We start from the raw sequence: 19276 nt of genomic DNA on the forward strand, positions 1-19276 counted from the left end.
GAGCTCATCCATGTGGAGTTGCTGTTCCTTAGAAGTCTGGCCTTGATGACAGACCAGAGTAAAAGTAGTGGAAATAATAGACCATTGTATGGTAGAATACAAAATAGTTCAGAACATTCATAAAAGTAGAGGAGTTGGAACTGGTAAGGTAGACTGGCCCAGGAACCCACCATGTGACGGCATTGCCTGGGACAATTCAGAGAAATTTCCTTTACTGAGGAAGTGAGGAATGCACTGGTGAGGAGGCACAGACAACTTTGGGAAGCTGAACAGTGACTGTGTTCTACAGATCAGAGTTTGCCAACTGTTTCCCAAGGAATGATGCCATCAAACTGTGCTCCTTGATAGAATCCTGGAACAGCAGAATCTGGTCCCAGCATTTTTCTTTAAGGTTGTTTATTTATTTTGAGAGAGATAGGGTGGAAGTTAGGGAAGGGCAGAGAGAGAGAGGGAGAGAGAGAATCCAAAGTAGTCTCCAAGCTGTGTGTGCAGAGCCTGACTGGGGGCTCAAAAACACGAACTCATGAGATTATGAACTGAGCCAAAATCAAGAGTTGGGCGCTTAACCAACTAAGACACCCAGGCGCCCCTGGATGCCAGCATTTAACATTTTTCCTATTATCCACCCACTCAGCCCACAAAGAAATGGTGCTGTATTCAGGGAAGAGTCTCCATTTCTAATGTTGGCTGGTTGGAAACTTACAAGTGACATATTCAATCAGCTATATTTAGACGAAGTCCATATCATAAACCCATGCCTTGCTTCCATCCATGCCACTATGACGGCTGTTATCCTGGATCTATGTTGTAAGCAAAAAGATGGCCAACAGGCAGGTTGATCTCTGCAGAACAGGCCATCCTGTCCCTCTGGTTGTAAAGATACTTCTCACTGGTGGATGCCCTCTGATGGACATTAACATGATACACAAAGATATGTATATTTTATGTCGTCTCTCTAAGAGATCCATTCACACATTTTTTTTCTAATCCTTCTTATCGTTGTCATCCAGTTTTACTTTATACTGATCTCTAGCCAACTAGCAAAACTACTGATTACTGCCTAGAAATCTGTACCATGTGCCACCTTTAGTAACATACAAAAGGTAGACAACATTGTGCAATTCTTTTTTTTAAATTTTTAATTTTTTAAAGTTTAATATGTTTTATTAATTTCTGAGAGAGAGAGAGAGAGGGCGTGATTAGGGGAGGGTCAGAGAGAAAGGGAGATACAGAATCCAAAACAGGCTCCAGGTTCTGAGCTGGCTGTCAGAACAGAGCCTGATGTGAGGCTCAAACCCACAAACGGTGAGATCATGACCTGAGCCGAAGTCGGATGCTTAACCGACTGCGCCACCCAGGTGCCCCAACATAGTGCAATTCTTGAAACTCTGGCAAATGAGATAATTTCCTTCCACTAAAGAACTTCATGGTAACCTCTGTGTAATGAAGCACAGTCCTCTTATGGCTGGCACTAAAATCTCAAGCTTAGGAGAGCTCTCTATCAACTAGGAACATTCAGATTGGATTGCTATGTAAATGAAAAAAAAAACTTTTATTATAAATGTTATTCTATCAAATTCAATGGTACACTTTGTTTTAGCCAACTGTTTATTATATTTTATTAATATTTTATGGCTTCAATATTGTCATCATATGTATATGTACATATGTAAATATATACACATATCAGTTTAACTGTTGTACTTTAATTTTTTGTTTTATTTTGTTCTTATTCTCTTGGATAATTTCCATTTTAGAGAGTTGATCTTAATTCTTTAAAAATATTTTCCCAGTTCAAGAAAGATTCTTGAGGGATCTTGTGGGATGATTTGGTGTGAAAAGCAACACACTAATTTATGTGATATGCAAGAACTCTAATATCAAATTGGTATGAAAATTCTTTAATAGCTTAATCCATGTATACATGTCTATGATGAATCAAAACTCAAAATCCCTCTGTTAAGGATACGAATATTTGAATATATTTTACAATTTTATGTATTGTACCTTGATTTTTTGGTCAACGTGATTTGGGATGACACATCTTGCTATAAGGAGTCAGTGGAACAGAGTAACGCAAGCAAACGTTCTCTCACACACACGAAAGATAACTGTGGGGTGATATGTTAATTAACGTGATTACAGTTTGATTGTGGTTATCACTTTACAATATATATGTTTATTAAATCATCATCTTGTACACTAAATCTATTACAACTTTGTTTTTCAATTTACCTCAACCAGGAAAAAAGGGGACCAGGTTGGGAAAGGAGTTTGGGCTCGATCTGTTCCTGTGTCATCTGTTCTCAGCCATTCCCATCTGCTCCTCCCTGGGATTCAGCTTTGGGAGCCATGAGTCAACATGGTGAATCTGGCTGCACTGAAGGCACTGGGCGGGAGATACCACGTGGGATTAGTAACCACACAAGTCACTCAATATATGAGCAAATCCATCCTCTAACTGTGGACTAGCTGAGGCCAAATAGAGCAGAGACGAGTTAGCCCAGAGAATCTTGCCCCAATTACAGAGTTGTGAGCATAATTAATATTGCCATCGTTTGGGGGTTATTAAACCATTGTTTGGGGGTTGCTATGTGATAATAATAGATAACCAGAACAGATAACTTATTAAAACTCTTGGCAGTTCAGACAGTACAAAATATTTGGCTCTCTTATTGGGCTCTCTTATTCTGTGAAGAAGACAAAACAAAACCCTGCTTCAACCTGCTTCAAAACAAGTCTAGAACCTGAAGTCATCCCAACATCAGTGTTTTGGGGGGAATGTAATTCACATGCAAAGCAACTTGCAAGAACCTAAAAAATGAAGAAATTATAGTTTTCCAAAGTGAGAAAACCACATTTGCTTACAGAGAAACAAATACATCAACATGAGACATAGGATATAGTAGGTTTAGGATAGCAAGTGTGTCTAAAAATCTCGGAGATGGTTAAGCTGTATCACTAGGCTGGGAATTGCCTACGCTGCTTCTAGTAAAAAAGATGCTGTCATTCACTTTGGATGAGCTTCAGTGAGATAACACATAATGAGGGGCAACAGCTGAGGAAAGGAACGCCAAAAGGGAGGGGCCTTTAAAATGGTTTTGATTTAATACAAGGCATGCACTATTAATAAAGAGGTTGAATGATACCTGTATGTTTTATAGGTTTATAAATTGGCTGTAGTAAAATATTTTACATCTTAGATCACCATGTATTGTTTCAGCTTATTATGGGAGATATCTATCTAGAGTTGACTGAATTGTATTAATCTGAACCTAGTTTAATGATGCCTTAACATTTTTATGGGGGAATTTAATGTTTGCAATATCCATGTTCCTTATTTGAAAGCGTGACTTATAGGTTTCTCATCTTCCTTAAATTATGAAATCCTTCAGCTAATAAAGGAAAATGATTATAGTTTGCAAAAAAGGCAAAGTCATTTAATAATCCATATAACTGTCTATTGTAGGACTTTGCATAATAATTGTAATTTAGCTATTAGGGATTCTAAAGGCAGTTATCAGTCATACTCTACAATTCTGGGGGAATCAGGCAAAGCCCAAATTATTTAAAGTATTTTAAATTCCCAACGAAAAAAAAGACACACTATAAATTGGAAATATACTTTACAATGACAACATATTATTTCAAAGTAAAGAAGAAGGTCATCATAATTTTCAAATGTATAAACTACCAAACAGATTGTTTTTCTTTCTTTTGGATAGAGATACAATTTACGTTTACTTTTAATAATGGAAATGTAAGTCCCTCTAAAGAGGGAATTTGCAGACTATAAAGTGCTACTTGCAAAGTGGAATTTGAGCAACATTTTAGTAATCCTGGAGCCACTAAGGTATGAAGAATTAAGAGAAAAAAACCCAAAACATTGAAGAAGAGTAAGAGATGAAATTACTTGCCATTATATGAAAGTATGGCTATGAGTTACTGCTGTAATGTCTAAACCATCTTCTAGGACTAAAGATGATTATTTAATATCTAGAGACTTGGAAACATTCAAACATGTATTAAATCAAACAGGTGTTTTTTCCAGATATAAATTTATTTTCAAGGTAATACATTATTCAGTTTTGGATAATTTGGCTATAGTTCTACACATAAACACATCTAAGGGTTAAAATTCATGAGCTGGTTTGGAGGTAGAATGTGTGATTCATTCGAACAATTCTTTTAAAAATAGCCAGTCAGATGACTTTTGTCAGAGAATTTTAAAGCCTAGCCTATAAGAAGTCTATATTTTACTTACATTGTCATATTGCACAATAAGAGATTTTGAGCAAAACCTGCCAAAAAGTAGTTTAAAAATTATGGGTTTGATCATTCTAAATTACTATTTATTATTTTAATACTGTCTTTTTAAAGCTTAACATTTTGTAGATATTATACATGTTTGTATATATATGCATATAGATATACTACTACATATGTATATAATATGTATATATAGCTATGTTGTTAATCTGATAATAACCCATTCTGTCAGAAGGAATAAAAAATATCAAGTGAGTTAAAGTCAGAGAAATAAAGTCAATAGCAAAATAATAGGAAAAAAGGAGGGTTAATATATGTGAGAAAAGTTGCACTCAAAATTTTAAAATTGGGGACAGATTCCAAGACAGATGCCTTTACGAAGAGAAAAAAACACAGTGCAATTATAAAATGAGGAATGACTGGATACATATAAATGTTAGAACAATAGGTTTGTAGTTACAAAAACTGAATAATTGTTCATTAGTATAGCATTAAAGTTAAAATAACTGGGCATGAGACAAAAATGAGATTAAACAGTTCAGATGAAACACAAATATAACTGAGATATGAGATACTGTCCCCATTGTTCTTAGCAAACCTCAGAACTTGAAGAAGAATTAGTGGACATCTATCAAGCATTAGAGAATTAAATCTAGAAGAGAAGTTTACAAAGGGAGAATTTTGTACCAAAACCAAAATATATGCAATTTGGGTACTGAATAACATGTAACCAAGAAACTGTGTAAAATTTTTAAAAAAGATATTCTGGAAAATATTTTTTCTCTTACTACATTTTCACTCGTTAAAATAAGTATGTTAGTTTGCGATATTCAATGTTCTAAAAATCAGGAATAGAGCAGCAAATGCTTTTGTTACTTCTTTTTATGTTAACACCTACCGCTGTGTCAGTTATTTAGTTGAGGACATTTACCAAACATTGTTGATGGAAAATGATGAAAGAAAAGCCCAGAACTTTGACTAATGATGTTATTTTATTAAAATATTCTTAAATAACCTAATATCCTCTTATAAGGAAAATACAAAACAACATAGCTTTAGTAATTTTATTTTACCTTTACAGAGCCACTAGTAAGTGGTAACTATGAAAAAACTTTAATTTGTATTTTTTTAAATTATACATTTAAAAATAAATAAACACTTAAAAAACATAATAAAAGGGGCACCTGTGTGGCTTACTAAGCTGCTGACTTTAGCTTAGATCATGATCTCACAGCTCGTGAGTTTGAGCCCCACTTTGGACTCTGTGCTGACAGCTCAGAGCTTGAAGCCTGGTTCGGATTCTGTGTCTCCCTTTCTCTCTGCCCCTCCCCTGCTCACTCTCTCTCTCTCTCTCTCTCTCTCCCCTCAAAACACATAAACATCAATCAATCAATCAATATTCAAAGCTAGAAGAATAAGAAAAGAAGCAGTAGCCAGGACAGTGCTTATTAAGAGCAACCACGATGAAATAGAGATGTGGTTGTGGGAAATGTTAGGGCAGAGGCTCAGAGATGTTTACTGTGGTTTGCGTGTGAAGCATTTGCTTAGAAAGGAAACAAAACAAACAATTTGTGTCATGTTACCTACCACATTTAATTTCTTCCCTGGAATATGAAGATGGCAAGCTAGGGAACCACCTCCCACCTCAAAAGCACAGGCAACTACATCAATCCTGTTTATTCATAGAAATTATGCTGAGATTAACACAATAGCCAGACTGCTGGAGTTAAGCCTAGAGAGAACCACACCGCTCCCGTCCCAAAATAATGATTGAGAGGTTGACGAAGACAAGGATAAGAAAGGTGCACCATGGGGCGCCTGGGTGGCTCAGTCGGTTAAGCATCTGACTTTGGCTCAGGTCATGATCTTGCAGTTTGTGGGCTTGGGCCCCGCGTCGGGCTCTGTGCTGACGCTAGCTCAGAGCTTGGAGCCTGCTTCAGATTCTGTATCTCCCTCTCTCTCTGACCCTCCTCTGCTCACGCTGTCTCTCTCTCTCTCTCTGAAATAACTTAAAGAAAGAAAGAAAGAAAGAAAGAAGAAAGAAAGAAAGAAAGGAGCATCATGTGTTGGCAATCCAGACCATAGAACATCTTTCTTTTTTAGAGGGATCAAGACACATAAAACAAACAGTTAAATTCCCCCACCGTACACATACATTAAAAATAATGGATTCTTGAAAATATTCCTTAAGACAAAAACACAGCAATAGTAATATGAAAGGGGAAAGTATATATCTGAAAATAATTTTAAAAGTAAAAATTAAAATAGAAAGTCTAGAGCAGACTTTAAAATCTGCATTTTTGGTAATGATGAGTCAAATTGGCATTACAGAAAATCAGTTAAATGGCATTGATATGAAACAGAAGATTTTTTAAGAACATGAAGAAAGACACATAAATGAATATATTAAGAAGCATTTACTATAACTATTATAGGTATAAAGATTAGAATCGATAATAATAATAATAATAATAATACATATTCTTAGAATATAGAAGCAATCATCTCCATCCTGGTAGTGTAAGGAGATAAAATTCTACATCTCAAATATGATTCAGTGTGTTTCAGAAAGAAAAAAAAAGAAACATATTCCAGGGGCACCTGGGTGGCTCAGCCAGCTAAATGTCTGACTTTTGATTTTTGCTCAGGTCATGATCTCTGGGTTTATGAGTTCGAGCCCCTTGTCAGGGTCCCTGCTGATAGTGTCCAGCCTGCTTGGGATCCTCTTTCTCTTCCTCTCTCTCTGCCCCTACTCTGCTCTCACTCCCTGTCTCAAGTTAGATAAATAAACTTAAAAAAAAAAATTCTCGTCTCCCAGAAAGAAAAAGAGGTAAAAATCAATCGAAAAAATTCAGCATGACCTAAACTCTTTGCAATTATATGAACAGAAGTTAGTTAAGAAAAGTAAAAAGTCTTGAGGAACAATTTCACAAAATTCTAATTATAAAGACAGCTAAATTCTGGTTAAAATATGAAGACAAAAGATATTTTCAGATATGCAGGTGCTCTGAAAAAATATACTCAATGTTACTTAAAAATTATCAAAGTTACAATTCCAAAATATAAAGAATAATCAAAATTAAGGATTTAGGAAATAGAAAGCTATTAAAGAAATTGTGGTAAGCCTAATTATATGCATAGAATGATGTATGTGATATTATTTATTATCAAAGACTACAGTGATACGTGTAGAAACCTAGGATATGATTAATCATATGATTAATCAGAAAAACAAAGTATCTCATGTAGACTTTGTTAGACCAGAGAAAACATTTAACAATATTCTTGTCTAACAATATGTTTAAAATAATTTTGATATAAAAATAGTTATGATCTGTAGACCATATAAACATTTATTGAGTACATGCTAGGTATGTAACACAGTGCCAGATAGCTTAAATATATTTTATATAAATATATAAAGTGCCCTGCAAAGAAAATGTTATCTTATTTTACATGGCTTAGGTAGTTAAATCTTTTATACACCTCAATATAAATAAAAAGTTTAATTGACATAAAGGCCAGTTATTGCCTAAGTTAGAATTCACAAATAAATGTAGCTGGCTCTAAACTGCTCTACCCACCACAATACCTTCCTTCAATACTACTGAAAAATATATACACATTTTAAATCTTTTCTACAAATGGTTTTGGATTATACCAGGAGATGCCTATGTTTTGATAATTTTTTTTAATGTCTATTCATTTTTCAGAGAGACAGAGCATGAACAGGGGAGGGGCAGAGAGAAAGAGGGAGACACAGATTCAGAAGTCGGCTCCAGGCTCTGAACAGGGCATGAACTCATGAACCTCTAGATCATGACCTGAGCGGGTCAGTCGCTTAACCCATTGAGCCACCCAGGTGCTCCCTATGTTTTTATAAAAAAATATAAAAGTAAAATACAAAAGTACAGGTAAGTATGATTTTACTTAAAGACAAACACCCCCAAAAAAGGGTCACAAAGAAATATACCAAATGCTTATTAGCTATGGGACCTCAATGGTTTTCTATTATAGGAGAGACCCCCACACACACAGGTAACCTGTTCTTTATCTAAAATTTGCAGTTGTTTATGTAACTCAACATGTCTTCTTCTTTGTGCAGCTAATGACCTTTATGTCAAAGTATTTTTCTAAGAAACTAGTGAAACTTTTAGGGCCTAGTATGTGTGAAACCATACACATTTTAAAAACAAATAAAATAATGTTGGTCGACAATGTTTTATGGGCCTAGTTTTGCTCTAAGCTTTGGAGATAGAGCAGCAAATGAGATGTATAAAAGCCTGTACCTTCCTAAGGTTTATATTTTATTGGGAAGACACAATGATAAACGAAATATGTACATCATACAAGGTGTTCGATAATGATGAGTGCATGAAAACTGTAATGAGAAGTAAGTCAGCCTGAAAGGACAGGCATGCTGCAGGAGGGCCAGTGAGAGAAAGACTGGTAGCTATTTCATTCATTCATTCATTCATTCATTCATCTATTTATTTATGAGAGTGCATGAGCGCAGGGGAGGGGCAAAGAGAAAACCAGAGCATCCCAAGTGTGCTGTCCACTACAGCGTAGCAAACGTGAGATCGTGACCTGAGCTAAAATCGAGAGTCAGAGGCTTAGCCCACTGAGCCCCCAAAAGCGGTGGCCATTTTAAAGGAAAGTTGGGTAAGGAGTTCTTGGGCAGATCCTTTGAGCGAACATCAGGAGAGAAGCATTCATAGAAAAAGTAAAACAGCATTTTGCCTCCAGTCCAAAGCCATGTGGTTTATTGGGGGTGGGGACCATGCGGGCTCTGATGGGTCGGAGGGGCCCCGTGCCCCAGTCCTCAGCAGCGATGAGCGGAGGATGCCTGCGCTCCGGTCTGGCAAGCTCTCCACCGCAGTCTCTGCTGGGCGAGCTGTAAGGCCAGGCAGGCCTGGGCAGACACTAAGCGATGACCTCCACCGAGCCCTGCTCCGGCTCTGCAGGCTGAAGCGCCGCCACCACCATCGTCACCTGGTCTTCAGGGAGGGCTTGCGCTGCCATGGGCTGTACTTCTCCACCCGGGGGGGGGGGACTCCATGTGCCTCTGCAGATGGACCTGCTCTGCGCACGTGAACTTCCTCGTCGCGTTGGGCCTTCTGATACGCACGCGCAGCTGCTCCACTACTTGGAAGGTCTTCCCGCAGGTGTGGCAGAAGTGGGACCGACCCTCCTGGTGGCCGCTGGCCATATGCCTCAGCAGGATCCCTTTTAGGTGAAGCGTTGCTTACCAAACTCACACCCGAAGGGCCTCTCGCCCATATGGGTACGGTTGTGCTTGTCTGGTCTGGCTTGGGTACAGAATGTCTCGCCATAGAGGTGGCACTGGAAGGGCCTCTCGCCTGTGTGCTTGCTCAGGTGCCAGGTGAGAGTGCCCTTCTGGATAAAGGCGTGGCTGCAGAATTCACAGCCACACGACCTCTCCTTCCTGTGCTTGGCCTTCATGTGCATCTGAGGGCAATTTCTGCTGGAGCCCCCACTCCTTGCACACAAACAGCCTCTCCCCACATGCTTAAAAGCCTCATGCAGCTGCAATTCTCCTGGGACAAGAAGCATTTGGCTCACACGGGACAGGCATGGAGCTTGGCAGCTGGGTGCAGCTTGATCACATAGCTCTTCCACTCCTCCCTAGTGAACTGCTGGGTGCAGGAAGAACCCATGAGCACATCTCCCCGGTGGGGGATGCCAGATGCAGCTGCCGCTCCAGCCTCCGACGGAAGGTCTCCCAACACACCGGGCCCAGGAAGACCTGCTTCCAGCTGCTCATATACTTTCCGGCTTCATGCTCCGAGAGTGTCTCCTGTTCCAAAAACCCTTGCACACATTTGGGACATTGGAAGAATCTCTCCCCAGTGTGTTTCTTGCTGTCAATTTTTAGAGGATAGTTTGCTAAGGAACTTTTTGGCAGGAAAAGGAAGCTCTGAGTGCCCTTCTTTCATCTGTTTCTTACCTGCATTCAATTCAGAATAATTAATATGCCAACGTGTCAGATTTTGAGGTGACAAATTACGATTTCTTTCAAAGGAATATAGATACTTTCTAGGATTATAGGGGCTGGGTGTCTGTTTTTATGGTACAGAGTGGAGTGAGGGGGGCAGCACCTAGAAGAAGTATTTCAAGCCTAGTGAAAAAAATCGTGTGTGTGTGTGTGTGTGTGTGAGAGCTGACGGGGAAATCAGGATAGAACCGCAGTCAGAGGAAGATGATGGCATAATGTGTGCTATGGAATGCTCGGCCTCCCTAGTTGAAACATATAAAGAAGGACACCTTAGTGGCTCAATTGGTTGAGCCTCTGACTTTGACTCAGGTCATGATCTCGTAGTTGGAGAGTTCGAGCTCCACCTTGGCCTCTCTGCAGTCAGCAAGGAGCCCACTGCAAATACTCTGACCCCCTCTCCCTCTGCCCCTGCATATGTCTCTCTCTCTCTTTCTCAAAAAGAAATAAAACATTAAAAATATCAGCATCATTAACTATATATATAACGAAATTCACAACGTATACAGGAGACCTGCTTAGAATTACCGAATCCTTAATATACTGCTTCTAGCCCAGAATCTTTTCTGTTTACAGTTGCTTGATAAATATCTTGCTACAAAACTCTTAATTCTTTACCTGATTTTAGGATAAAAGAGGTATGCACGCATCTGGAATTATGAAGACAGACTGAGTGAATGCACTTTGCAAAAGCAGGCTCAATCTAACTCACAAACGGACGAGAAGACACTTAGCATTGTGCATATTGGCTAGGTCTCTGGATTTTTTAATCTGTTTACTTTATTATTATTTTTGTTTTTGTCTTAAACATGAAAACTGCTTGTGCTTTTATTTCCAAACATCTATTATAAAAGTCTTACATTGCTCCTTTTAAAACACAATTATAAAAGCATTGCTTGTATCACCATTAAATTTATTATGTTTCAGTGATATTTTGTTCCTTGTACAATAGGAAGTTAATAGGCCTCATGAACTGTATCCAGAATACAAGTTGTACGGGTAGCATATTCCAACCTCTAAATGCCTTTCATGTCAGCATGAGAGATACCATCAGGCATTTGAAAGCTCCAGCCTATTTATAAAGATACCATCAAAAACTGCCTGATGTAGCTGACTTATGAATCAATTATCTGAACTACACCAAGTGATGTATCTATTCTGAATTTTAGAGTCATATATTTGAAGCTAAACTACAAACAGATAAACTATTCAGCAGCCTATCATGATTCTTATCTTCATGTTATATCTGTCAAATGTGTGGAGAAAAAAAGCAAAATCTGAGATTTTACAGGGACGCCTTTAAAAAAATAAATCACACACATACAAATTCTCTCACTCTCTCTCTAATGCACACACAGGCACACACACAGACACACACTTGGCAAACAAATTACTTGTGACCTGAGGGAAAATGAACACACAGATCAAAAAGTACAATTTAATTTTTTAAAGACAGTTTGTTTACTTATTTTGAGAGAGAAAGAGAGAGAACAGGAGAGGGACAGAGAGAGGAGGAGGGAGAGAGAATCCCAAGCAGGCTCCGCACTGTCAGTGCAGAGCCTGACACAGATCCTCATCTGTCGGACTCAGTGGCCCACGCAGGGCTTACTCTCAGGGACCAGGAGATCATAACCTGAGCCAAAGTTGGATGCTTACCTGACTGAGCCACCCAGGCGCCCCGGAGCTGCCCGTATTTTATCTGCTGTGTTACTGTGCAAAAAGTGAAGCAGCGGATTAGGGAGCCACAGAGAAGACAAAATCAGCAGGATCAATGGTTCCTTATATGACAAAAGAGAAAGGAGGCCTGAGATGAGGCCTGGAACTTGAGGTGGATTGTGATGTTCTTCCCTGACATAAGCGAATACAGTAGAAAGAAAGAGACTATATTCAGTTTTGGATTATGAGTTTATGATGCCTCAGGAACATCCACGTAGACACGTCCAATAGGCAGATGAATACAACATTTTGGAGTCTGTGATACAAAACTCTCTAGGACTCTGCATTCAGAGATACAAATCTCTGAAGAGTCAGAGGCACACAGAAGAAACCCAAGGTCTTAAGGAGGGATGCTAATATCCCAAGCCTTGAATACAGTGCGAAGAAAAGAAGGCTTCCAGCACACCTTAAGAGCACTAACAGGCAGAGAGGAGGAAGTACTGAAGAGTGTTACCACAAAATCTTTCCAAACTGGGTCTCTCTGAGAGTAAATGGAGACACTGGTAATAATTACTGTGAGGTGATGGGCATAAATGAGTTCTTGCCCAGGCCAGCCAGGACATAAAGCCTCCCTTCTCTAAAGAGACAAAGGACTGGGCATTTTAAAAGGCAGGCAGAAAACCAGCTATCAGTGTTAGCATTGAATTCAGGAGCATTTACAACATCGCTGTAAGGCTTACGTGTGCATAAACATATTTGCTCTCAGGAAGCCCATGATTTCAGTCATGATCTCCATCTTCCCAGTGTGGGCGCTGTGAGAGGGAAAAATCACTTACAGAGAGTTGTCTTCTCTGGCTTTCCGACGTATAATATTCTACGTAAAGATAAAAATTTACCTGGATTTAAATGATTATCTCATTGAAAGTTTCATCTCTTTTCTTTAGTGTTCTTCATTTGTTGTGAAGACTTACAATAACACATATTATTTTTTGAAAGGTGTTACAATATCTTCATTTTTGGAGACCCACTTAAGGAACCGTGATGATTAGGCTGCCCCATTTGTCATCTGCGATCTGGAAATGATCTCATGTATACATCCCCTGGAAGAGTTCTACAGATGACTGATATCATCTATCATTATTTATTTTTGCATTTATTTCAGAGAGCAACATTTTTACAATCTTGATTTCAAATTGTGGGTTAAGTCTTATTTCATTTTGGTATCCTGGTATGAACTTCCTGATATGATTTTCTTAGAATTAATGGAGACTTAATATTGTCAGGATCAGTTATGTCTCTTATTAGAAGAGGAACATCATCACTTAGTAACATCACTTAGTAACTTAGTAACTTAGTAACTCCTTAGTAAACATTTCCAGCACACTCTAGCCAAAGAGGCTATTGTTTCTCCCTTCTCATTCCCTATAGTATTCGTGGTTATTCTTTCCCACATAGCACTTGGGCTTTTTTTTTTTTTTTGAAGAGAGAGAGAGAGAGAACAAATGGGGGAGAGGGGCAGAGAGAGAGGGAGAGAAAGAACTTAAGCAGCTCCACACCTAGCACAGAGCCCCACACAGGACTCAGTCCCACGACCGTGAGGTCACAGCCTGAGCCAAAATCAACCGACTAAGCCACCCAGGTGCCTCATCACTTGGACTATTTTATAATGCTCTCTTAACACATTAAATATTCTTTGTTCGTCATGCTTGCTTTATTCTATTATGAATATACTTGGGTTTTTATAAATATATACATGGAAATATTAACCTTTGGTATATGTATTTTGTCCATAATATATTGTGAGGTCCATAATGGTGCAGGACATTAACATGCATAGCTTAAGAACATAATAAACATTCAAAAAACATTTATTGAAGGGATTAAATTTAAGAATTATTCAAGTATAGAATAATACCTTGTATAAAGAAGATACAGAAATTTTAAGCTGGCCTCATAACCTACCATGGTAGGTCATAGAACAACGCTTGATATTAAAATGCCCTGCTCTTTTTTTCTGCATTTGTTATTATTATTTCAGGGGATTTCCAAAATGGACTGTACCATCTTGGGCAATTGAATGAATCTTATCAAGAGATAGATGAAGTGATACTATTTACGAAAGTATTAGAAGTACCATGTAAACATACTTTAATTATCAAAACATCTCACAAAGTAATTATAGCAACTTCTTCTAATTTAAAGTTTATTATATCCTTAGAAATATTGAAAAATGTAACAAAAGACATTGTATAGGTTTAGCTTTTAACAGAAACTGATCAGAAAGTATTCTATCTCACATATGTATTAAAACCAATGTAAAAATCTAGAGCTGCAAAAGAAAGTTAAAAATGAGTAGGAATATAATTAAAATTTAAATATTTGATATGTGATATAAAATAGACAAAATTTGTGAACTCCCAGGGCATATTTCTTTTGATGTAACAAATGTGATGTCTTCAATGCTTAATGTCTCATTAATCAAAGGAAAATAAAAACAGCAGCTATTTCATATAAACTGAGTAGTTTCACAAAGAAGAAAATATAAATAACCAAGGAACAGATCAAAAATAACTCAAGTTTCTAGTAATCAAAAATATTAAGATAAAAATACTGAAAAGATTCAGTCTGGTTTGTCACATGGGTAAATGTGAAGATGAGAATAGTAGTGCAAAAACCAGGATAGTGAGGTTTGCATTTCCTGTACCTTGATGGTAGCATGCACATTTAGTAAACTCTACCGGAAATTAATTTGTCGGTAGGTATCAACAGCTATGCATGAAAAATCTCGTTTTCTCTGTGTGCACGGCACTGTGTAGACTTAGTACATTTTATTAAAAAATAAAATCACATTAAAAAGGCAATAATGCTTTAGATAATGCCACATTATTTATTTTTTCTGACATAATTGCTTAATTATTATTAAATTTAGAGAATTCTTTTTGCCATCATATACTTAGTATTTCAGGATTCATTTTACAAATTGCTTTTATTTAATGGGACTAGTAGGAAAATTTAAGGTCTTCAACTAATTATCCAATTAATTTGTATTACTAATTTTTAGATGCATGTATTTAGCATAAATGTTATTTCTTATTTCAGTTTTATACAATAAAAAGTTCCACAAAGTGAATTATAAAATTATATTTCATGATTTTAACCATCGATGTGGTAATACTTTTTTGACATAATCATTTTAAATTGGTCATTTTATTTTGCAGGTATTAACACTTATTTAATGAATGTTCTGTAGTCATATATTTGTTTTCTCAATGTTGTTATATACTGCTATTATCTGTGTTATTATACACATATTTTTCATAGCATTATTATATAAATAAGATAACATTCTAGAATAGAAGAAATGTCAAATGATTGCAATGTTTTAAGATTTTTGATACCTATTGCCAAATTATTTTCCAGGAAAGTCTTCCAACTTATACCATTTCTAGTACTATCGAAGGTATTAATAGTACCTTTGCTTGTCCATTATTTCTTTGGTTTTACAACATCTTCTGCATTTGGTCCTTAAGGGACCTTTTCTGACCACAAAATTCATCTTCTATATTTGAGAATATTCATTCTGCTACGGAAGAAAGGAAAATGAATATAATAACTTACATGCTAAACTGTGGTGCGGGTTAGAAAGATAGAGTAGATCATATATCTGTGAATATAGAAGGGGATGGGAGAAAGCAGAAATACCTAACTAATATTCACAAGGCACTAAATATACATGAGGCACCTGGGACACTAAATATTCATGACATACTAAATATACATGAGATATTCAATATTCTTGCAGTCTGAATTCAGCCAACCTTTGACGACTGCCATCATGGCCCCATGAGTCCTCTGCCCTTGCAAGGAACATTCCAACCTCAGTTTTTGTCCTTGTCTCCATCCCATCGTCATAGCATGAACACTGCAAACCCAAGATTCAGGTAGTGCCCATTCAATTTAATTGCATTCTATCCTAAGCCAGTTAAGCACCCATCTATTTCACTCTTCTTTGTGCTGTGTGCTCTAAATTAACTTAAGTCATTCCACTTGTTCCGTGAGCCTTTCCGTTCCCTCATCTCCGGGGTAGCTTCTCTGGTGGCATACTAGTACTTGGAGGTTACCTTTGTATGAAGGTAATTTCTCACATGACACTTTCTTACCTTTCCACCAGTACACTTAAATACTCTTAAATGCATTTTAAGCTTTATTAGGTGTTTTGTGTGCAGAATTTTAATAACATACAGTGTTAACCAATAGACAGAGATTTGGGAATAAATGTACTAATGGCTGTGTAAATTTACACAAGTGATCTTTCATCCAGTAATAATTAGTAATTATTGTGCAATGTTTGCAAGTGTACAAAGTAATAGCAAAACTTTTTGTGTAAAGTAATAGCAAAACTTTTTAAATGTAAATATCTATTAAGAGGTAAAAGAAAACTCTGAAGCCATTAAAGAGATCTCAGAAAATATATGGCATTTAAAATAGAAGGTATAAAAGTGTGCATAGCATGATCCTAAATGTAGAAAAAGAAGACACTGCTTTACTCAACACACACTTTTATAAAATCTTATATGTTTGTGTATTTGTGTGTGTGTATGTACTAATACCTAAAATTTTTCAGAAAAACACACAAGAAGACCCATATACCTATGTAAATGAAGTGAAAGTCTGAAATGGAAATGAAGATCAGTATTTTATATTTTTTTGTCTACTGTTTGTTTTCTTATGGACTGCATGTACTATTAAAATGGTGATAAGAATAATAGACTTAATGTGTAAAGTAGTAGTTATAAGACCAGAGTCTGAAGTTAAGATGCCCCTAATTGTTTAGTTTCATGACTTTGGGCTGGTTACTCAAAATCTCTCATGTAAAATGTCAATAAAAATGGTACTTAATTCCATAGAATTGTTAGCTCAGAAAAAAAGTTAAGAAGTGATTGACACCTGACAAACATCTAATAATAATATTGTTATTTTATAGAATGTAATATGATATAATTACATTTTATATTCCTCAGAGAAATATGACATTGTAATGTCTCTTCCCTTGATAAACTTTACTGTAGGAATAAAAAAATGGTGGGGTAAAGACAAAATATAATTGTAGCTTGAAATTTGGCAGGTGTAGTTGAAGGAAAGGAATTAAGGAAAGAGGAAGGAAAAAAGACAGAAAAGAAGGAAGGCAAAAGGGAGGAAGAAAGGAAGGAAGGCAGGCAGGAAGGAAGGAACTATATTTTCAGCAGGCAGGGTACTAGACCCTAATGTTATCACTAATATATAATTTTGGACAAGTCACTCACTTTTTTATTTGGTTAAGAAATATATAGCATAAATCTATATTTTAACAAACTTTTAAGTGTAGAGTACAGTGTTGGTAACTAAAAGCACAATATTGGAGCGCCTGGGTGGCTCAGTTGGTTAAGCATCAGACTTTGGCTCAGGTAATGATCTCACTGCTTGTGAGATCAAGCCCCGCATCAGGCTCTGTGCTGACAACTCAGAGCCTGGAGTCTGCTTTGGATTCTGTGTCTCCCTCTCTCTCTGCCCCTTCTCTCTCTCTCTCTCTCTCTCTCTCTTTCTCTCTCTCTCTCTCAAAAATTGAAAAAATGTTAAAAAAAATTGAAAGCACAATATTGTACAGGTGATTTTTAGAACTTGCTCATCTTGGAAAAGTCATTATTTTTATAAGATTTTTTCCTGTATCTCATGGCAGTTCTGGGCATTAAGACCAGTAATGAGAGTATATTTTGAATGGCAGAACGCACTATAGAAGAGTAAGGAATTTGAGTATTTCAGTCGTCATATTCTTGACTTTCTGTTGGTGTACCAGAGCCAGCTGCTTAATAGCAGTTTTGAAGATTGATAAAACACTTCATCCTCACTCTGCAGTGGTATGACTGCTATAGTAGTGAATGGATGATTGCATTATGTGTAGTTAAAGGTGACAGTGTTTGCAAGGAAGTTTCATTTTGGATATATCCATACATAAGACAGAATAAACCATGCTAGAGGCCTTCTTTGTTACTATTGAATTATCAGAAAGCATGCAAAATGTGTTAGCTGCTACTCCTAGAAGAATCTCATGGCATATGTATTTGATACAGGGATTAAGAAGCACATAGGAGAGCGTACCCACTGCTTTGACAAGTGAGGGTGAGAAGCTATGGGTAATGGATGGCTGTCTCAGCTTGGGAAGAATAATTCTCTGTTATTTAGAATGAAACTCTTTTCTCTTCCTAGGCCTCAGTGTTCTTTCATCCTTTCAAACTGAGATAGGGACCACATATTTATGTAGTAGAATTAAGATTACAAGACCCTTGGATCAAGGGGAAATCTTTTATAAAAGTACTCACTGATCACAACCATAAAAGAGATAAACACCTACTGTGGTTGCCACAAAATGAACTATATCAACCAATAATTTAACTGTAGTCTTGAAATAAGAGTGGTTTTATTATTAATGGAACATATATTTCTTTAAGAATTGAGAGCTTGGAATTTAAAAAAGAGCAGATAACCTAGCTCTTATGTAATCTATACACTCACCAGGTTTTAATTAAAATCTTATGTACATATCACTTGCAAAAAGTATTTTTGTGGTTGCTATTGCATGTATGTTTGCTAGTTTATGGTTTCACTCATAGGAGGGTCTCACAGCGTCACTAGTTCCTTAGAGAAATACCTTGACATAAAGGTCATTAGCCTCACAAGGAGGGAGACATAGTGAGTTACAGAAGCAACTGCAAATTTTAGATAAAGAACAGATTACATGCATGTGTGGTTCTCTCGCATAGTAATAAGAAACCCTTGACAGTCTCTTAAATTCCTACCAACTGAGGTCATAGTTGGGGCTACTCATGGGTATACATGAGCCTGCAAGAAGGAATCATGTCACCTCTAGTATAGAAGAGGAACGATTGAGAAAATAGGCACCATGGCATCTGACCTATTCTCAAAAAATTCACTGCCAGTGGAAACACACACACAGCTGATACGTTAGGTCTACTGTTGGTATAGGTGATAACGCCATCTTGAGACTCAATTTAGCACCTACGTTCAAAAGAGTCATCAGTTTAGAGTCTATAAAGTACTGAAAAGCAATATTTTTTTCTAAAATTTCTTAAATAAGTTGGCAAACAAATTCTCAGATAAAAGAAATTCTCAGGTATACGACCTGGCACAGAGCCAAATATGTTAAAAATTCACATACCTTTGTTAACCTCCTTGAAGCCCTAAATATTACAGAAGTCCCCAGTACTGACTAACCTTTCAGATTTTTCTTTTTTTTTCTTTTTTCTTTTCTTTCTTCTCTCTCAAAACACTAATTCCAAC

General features: G+C 37.0%; 1 pseudogene; it reads right to left on the minus strand.

The window, feature by feature from the left end:
• Window positions 1-9260: 9260 nt before the first annotated feature.
• The window catches only part of LOC120224017, a 38845-nt pseudogene continuing 28829 nt past the window's right edge, over window positions 9261-19276 (minus strand).

This window comes from Hyaena hyaena, unplaced genomic scaffold (genome assembly GCF_003009895.1).
Source record: "Hyaena hyaena isolate Hyena2069 unplaced genomic scaffold, ASM300989v1 scaffold_1089, whole genome shotgun sequence".
Classification (NCBI taxonomy): domain Eukaryota; kingdom Metazoa; phylum Chordata; class Mammalia; order Carnivora; family Hyaenidae; genus Hyaena; species Hyaena hyaena.